At 40.8% G+C, this 6,782-nt stretch overlaps 1 long non-coding RNA gene across 1 annotated transcript; it reads left to right on the forward strand.

The window, feature by feature from the left end:
- The first annotated feature begins 4,175 nt into the window (after positions 1–4,175).
- On the forward strand, positions 4,176–5,455 carry LOC147753648 (uncharacterized). The gene is made up of 2 exons (XR_015310561.1): positions 4,176–4,484; positions 4,879–5,455. It is a non-coding gene; the product is annotated as an uncharacterized LOC147753648 (long non-coding RNA).
- The last annotated feature ends 1,327 nt before the right edge of the window (positions 5,456–6,782 follow it).

Below are 6,782 nucleotides of genomic sequence, written 5' to 3' on the forward strand. Positions count from 1 at the left end.
TATATATATATATATATATATATATGTGCACGGTGGAGTGAATGAACTTTAAATGGGATTTTTCACGGGCATTTGCGAGATGCGCTCACCATCATACCGCGGTCCGGTCAGACATATTAGCACGTCGTTATTTTTTAAGATGTGTGTAAGAGCATAAATAGACTTGTGTCTTTTTGGCTGAAAAATGCGTGGATAAGGCCTCAAATGTAGAAAGAGACCGGTATAATCGCGACTTGAATACAGGCTCAATGTAGATGGGGCAAATATCTGATGCGATACAGCTATAGTTTACCAAACAGATGCAAAATTCAGTTGTCTGTATCTTGCTGGGCCGTGATGCTGCTGCCGGCTTTTGATTAGCCCATGATGATTCTGTCATGACGGTCCGAAGCAAATCAGCTGCAGGTAAGAATAAGGCATTCTTCACTGGCCGGTACAGAATTGAAGTCGACAACTGAGCACGTTATAAATCGTCTTCATGCAGAGTTTACTACCCATTGGATTCAGCAGGTATGTACAGTTCACAGCTAGCCAGAACAGATAACCCTAAGAGCACCTTTAGACGAAAGCTTTTTGCACTGTTTTCTAACTAAGCCAAGCAAACTGGCCCGATCAAGGGTGCAAGTCTATTTTAGCCATAGCAGACAAATGTAATGCTAATAAAGTCGAATTTTATGGAAATTATCTATTATTTCAACGATAACTCTCAAGATAACGGCAACTTTTCCTGGTAATCAGCATAGTACAGCCGTGGTAATGAGTCGGATAAGGGCAGACCATTGTATAACGGAAGGTGATCGTTCTTGGCCGTATGCTTACATTAGATTCAACGTAATAACAGTCTCGTTTGCCATAGGCTAACGTGAATTTTTGATATACATCACCTGCAAGCAGAACTAGGTTATACAAATTGGCGAGTTTCGTAACTATTTAATTACTAAGTACTGATCGCATCTTGGTTAATCCTCCCGTCTAATGCCTAAACGTCTAAACGACGCCACCTGGAATTGCCAGATTGTTTCGGCCCCTGTACCTAGGCACTCTGTGCATTGGCCATCTCTTTTACAAAGATAATGACAGTACGATGCAAAAGAACGGAATCATTGGAACTTGGCTGTGTCAACGTGACTGTGTATCTAAGAGAAAGTGTCTGCGTGGCACCGTTATGTGAGACACGTGTATAACCTTAATATGTGGCAAACGCTACATAGTTAATTCATAGGGGGACCCCTTCAACACACTTTGAGGAACTTATAGAACTGATATGGAAAATAGAACACCTCGGAGGAGTATTCTCAGTTTGAAAAGCATGTTCTTTTCGAAATCTAAGAATCAATTAAGCTGCACCTCACTATACGAACAATCATCTTAAATTCCCGTCGAATTAAACCGAGCTTCCCGTTCCCTTTAAAGTGAGGTTTTCCGTCCTGGCCTAGGGTAGACTATCAGCTCGTAACAATATGGCTAACTCCAATAGTGCAACTGCGTTAACGGAAACGAGTTCGATTTGCGTTTACGATCCAGAATGCCTATTGGCTGTCAGACACATTACTGAAAAATTATCAGAAAGAATAGCCCTGGAGATCGCTGGCTTTAATTCACTATGATCTGACAGAAGTACATAGCACAAATGAGGTGCTTCGAATTATTGTTTTTCGGTAGTTGTTTCTAGCGGCCTGTATCGACGCGCTTTTTCGACCGGTTCCTTTTAGCTCCCAGTTAAAGGTGAAGGCTGACCCCATGCCACATACAAAGAACTCCTTTTAAACATGCAATGTGAAATAACAGGAGGACAGGTAAGAGTCCACTTGCAGCGAACTATTTTGCGGTTAAAGGTCGATGAAGTTCAAAGTCTAATAACCCAGCTCACAGTGACTTAAATATATAATAAAATAGCATAACAGCTCCTTTGTTGAGGGGAAGAGTCTGCAACAATAGGTACTATGATTTCCAGCAGATATTCCTCTTAATAGGACAGAGTTGTCCGGGTGTTTTTTTCCTTTACTTTAAACCCCTCTGCTTAATGCTTTCTCTACGCTTCTTGCAGTAGTTGTCTAATTATATTGGATGTTAATAGCAAAGTCAAGGCGCGTTCTATTGTTCAACGATGAGCCTTGATGGTCTGGAAGCCTTTGCGGTAGATGTTACTGGTATAGACATATTGAATCTTTATTACTATATAAGCTCTTTTTACGTGCGGGCCTTTTTAGAAGAGAATAGCAGTGGATTTACGCAGAAGGCTTGATTGAGGTGGGCTTAGGTCAGAGGTGCCTAGGCATAAGCCATCTGGGGCCATTTACTTAAAGCAACAGATCAAAGTCTTGGTTTTCGGATGAAAAAAAAATTATATATATATATATATATATATATAATCGAAGCTTACGTTGCGAATTTTCCTGCATATTAGTTATCGTTCATCATGTGGAGACCAATAAGTGACTCCTAAGGATACGTAGCCCAATAAATAAGAAAATTAGCATAAATAGTTATTAAAATTGCATTTTTCTGTGAATTTTCTGAATTTTATAATGCGACGTAATCATATGTAACAAATATTTTATGACGAAAAATGCAATTTTAATAACTATTTATGCTAATTTTCTTATTTATTGGGCTACGTATCCTTAGGAGTCACTTATTGGTCTCCACATGATGAACGATAACTAATATGCAGGAAAATTCGCAACGTAAGCTTCGATTTGGCACTCCTGTGTAAGGTAAATGTTGTCCTACGCCTGGCAAACATTCATGTGATTCGATCACAGTTTTCGAAAATGCCGCGTCGGTTACTAGAACTCGGGTCTGTATAACCAATCTTCGCGGACTCGTTTTAGTTTATGTTCGATCCAATCGTTCCATCAACTTATATTATTACTGACTTTTTCCCCTTCATTGTTTAAGTTTTTATGCAGAGCGTGCATTTTTGACAGGCTATTCAGATGCAAAGGCTTAAATTACAACTGCGTTTGCGTGTGCCACATATTTGAAATTTCTAAATACCTTGGCTCTATATGATCAAATCTACGCCAGCGTAATAGGCCGATTATCCCTGTTATGGCGTTAGGCCAACAATCAAAGGTAGCATCATAGAATACTAGCTAAATAAACATTCGTTAATAAGTACAAATTGAATCTATATTTAGGAAGTTTCAGATAATATAACACGGTGGCTTTGTACGATTCGATTTATTTTTATCGTATATGATATGAGACCTATATGAGGTATATATATATATATATATATATATAGATAACTGAAGAGACCCAAGTCAGCAACCGTGATATATAACCAACAAACGTCGTAAAAACTAGCGTGAAAAATAGAAATAGAAAAAGTATAATGGAAATACAGGGCCATGCCAGAGGCGCTATTACAAAACCAATTAGATTTAGGTGACTATCTAATTGCAGACGCACCATTTCGCTGCATAAAATGATAAGGCTCAACGTATCGCTACTCAATTCGGTCTAACTAGCCTTCAACACTCTCGTCCGATTTTCAGGGTATTTTTCTAGCGTAGCGAAGTTGAAAAATGATCTCGGCAGATATACTTTTTAGCCGGGATCAAAATCGCAGAGATTGATAGTTTCCCTGTCACTCAATCAAATCACGGCCAGGTGTTATCATTTCTGCTCAAAGAGAACCTCATAAAATATGCGGGTTGATAAGAGAAGATTACTTGATGTGGCAACCGGTCAGTGCGTCCTCGATCAAGCGAAAGGATTGATAATGTACGCTGAGTCGCAGTTCCGTTCGTATGAGATTCGGCAAAGAGACCTATGTTTCGTTAAAATTTTCGTTGTTACAGCGAATTGAATACGGCTAGTTCTAGGTCCGATCCCCCTTGCGCTTACCCCATAGAACACGCTCAGTCAGAGAGGTTGTTGCGAGTATCCATTACAGGCTTTTAGTATAAACTATTGGTTGAAAATTGAGCGTTCGACGTCGAATAGATGTCTGTCAAAAGAAAAAATATCTAACTCAAAATGGGTGGCATCTTTTAAAAGCTGTTCAACCATTCCAAATGCAGGGTTAAACAACAATTATACGCATTGTAAGTAAGAGGCGCTATATAGTGTTATATATATATATATAAAATAAGGCCAGTAATTAATTAATTTGCTATGCAATACTACTGTATATAGGAGAATCATTCTTAGCTGTGCTAGGAAGGCCAAATCCGCTTTATGTAGAATGTGACCAATTAGGATATGATTAGCTCCCTGGAGATCCCGTTCAAAGACGTCGACTAGTTTCTAGTCGAATGTAATGTCTGGCCACTTCTATAGCTTCATCGATTAATTTGGCGTTTTTATTTATCTGTTGCATTTCATTGTCGATGGAGATGCCAAAGTGAATATTTTGGCCGTATGATCTGCGGCTGTACAAAGGCACCGGTTATGTACGGTTCTAGATCTTGATCTATTTCGATTTTATGTAAGCTCTTTGTTACTTGGAGAGTTACTCTTACAGAATGTTAACGGTAAGTACCATAACCAAGATCAGTTCTCTTGAAGCGGTCTGTCGTTAACGGCCTCACTTTGGGTAACCATTACCTCTCCACTGTACTCAGTGCCTGGCCTTTATACGACTTGCTTCAATGTTATCTGAACAGCAACAGATTTTGTTAAACAACTAGGACCCAATCCATCTGATCTATCCTTCGACAAATTTCTTTCTCCTTTGTTTTACAAGGGCATTTCTCAACCTTCAATTAACTATTCTACGTCCATTATCGGTCATCATCAGTCAATATTTCAGATACGAATGTAATAATTTTATCTACGTTCTGCATCAATATCTGTCATTAAAGCATTTTTGGATAACGTAGGGTCGGGCTATAATCATTACTTGGCCTATTGCCGTTGTTCTACCAGGCTCAAGCCCCATCGGGAGTGACGATCCCCCGCCAAAACAGAAGCGCTAGACAGCAACGGCGTTAAGGCAGGCTTTGCTAGATCTCCACCGCGCACGTCTCCCGATGGCGGATAAGGAGGTGTGCATTTGGGATTATGGGTACCGGAAGACATGATATATATATATATATATCAAAATCCCCAGCGCAAACCAATTCCAGGCTAGGCCTGCGGCTATGCTAGGGGGCGCTCTCAAAGGTATTCAGGGTTACGATAGCAAGTCACTGCGACGGATGCCAGCGAGAAAGAATGGATATCTTGAAGTAATGTCAAGTCAGTGTCAAGGTTTTATCGCTTAACCTAAGGATCGAAGCGTACGCGTACGAAGAAACACTGAATAATCTGAGTAACCGTATTACGACCATTGGGGCCTTTTTTTGTTTTTTTACCGACTAATAAGTGTCATAATCCCACAAAATATGCCATGACACGGTTTATGGAACATAACTGTACCGCACAGAAGCAAATTGATACGTCCTAGGCTTAGATGCCAGCGGCCTGCTGTATAATAAACAAAACATAATGTATCTACTTAAAATCTGTATGCTACCTTTTTCCCGATGGATGGATATCTAAAGTAGTAATGAAATTTACCTGAAGAAAACAATAGGTAAAATGAAATTTGAACCTTGCCGCAATATGGTCAACCACTTGGACGGATTGTCGATCGAGCTTGTAGAAACGATGTGGATATTCCCGCTGTACCAACCCACTAGTGTGTATCTTTGCTTTCTGTAGAAGGTATACGGTACAAATTTTTTGTCAACGCATTTATTTAGCAGCCACGTTGCAGCTTTAATAATATTTTCTCGCGCAGTAATGTATGTGTATCAGCCTTCTCCACTTTGCGTAGCTACATATGCGTCGCAGACTTACGCTCATGTATAGCATCCAGAGCCACGGCCGCCAGCAACAATAACAACAGAGCCCTCTCTGTGCTTGGAATCTGTTGGTCATTGATGTCACGGCACATTGAGCTCTCAAAGAAGATCTTAATGCCACGAACATGCTAGGTCAGCTGGACGAAATCACCGTCCTGGGGCGTGCACCAGACTATAAAAGATGACATGATGAAGCGGATAGAGGCTGTTCCGCTTTTGTGGTCCTCGCATGGGATGTGGCAGGCGGCTCGTGTACTGCCGTTGCAGTTACATCGAGACTCAATAGAATGCGATGTCGTATCGCATCCACAAGAATATTTGCGACCCGATCCGTTTCTCCAGGCCTCTAGAGAAGCCTCAAGTCAAACGTTATACCCAATGTACGTAAGTAGACTACTAGAAAATAAATTCCACAACTTCGTAACGGCTGCACGCAACACCGTGCGCAGCAAAGCTTGACAGATTGCTCCCACTGTATTAGTAGAAAAATATAATAAGCAGAAACACTTTTCTCCACCACTTTTCTCTAAGCGCTGCGAGCGACTTTTCTTCTCCGCGGTGTATGCAACTGGACGAAGGTAAAATGCGACAGATTCACATAAAGTACATGACCGTTTTTACCGAGTACCAGTTCGAATGGCGCTACATTATACAGTGTTGTTCTGAGTTTTGACGTAGTTGGCTCAACACGACTAATTATCACCACTGTTGATTCCAATGACCAACTAAAATGGGTATGGTTGGACGCACCTATAGAAGACTTGGCTGCGGCCGTGATTAGGTCGCCGCCAACAAACTGGGTCACGATGATGACCATACGGTTTGTTATGTTCCACAGGGTATCGATCACGCGAACTTGGCTGCAAGAACAAAAGGACGTAGATTGAGTATATATTAGGTACATAATCTTAGGCTTGATGTGCCCCTGTTCGCTTTCTCCGATGCATAGTGAAGACCTGAAGTTGCATGGCTTCTTAGAAAAAA

The sequence above is a fragment of the Varroa jacobsoni genome, unplaced genomic scaffold, assembly GCF_002532875.2.
Source record: "Varroa jacobsoni isolate VJ856 unplaced genomic scaffold, vjacob_1.0 scaffold_324, whole genome shotgun sequence".
In the NCBI taxonomy this organism is placed as follows: Eukaryota; Metazoa; Arthropoda; class Arachnida; order Mesostigmata; family Varroidae; genus Varroa; species Varroa jacobsoni.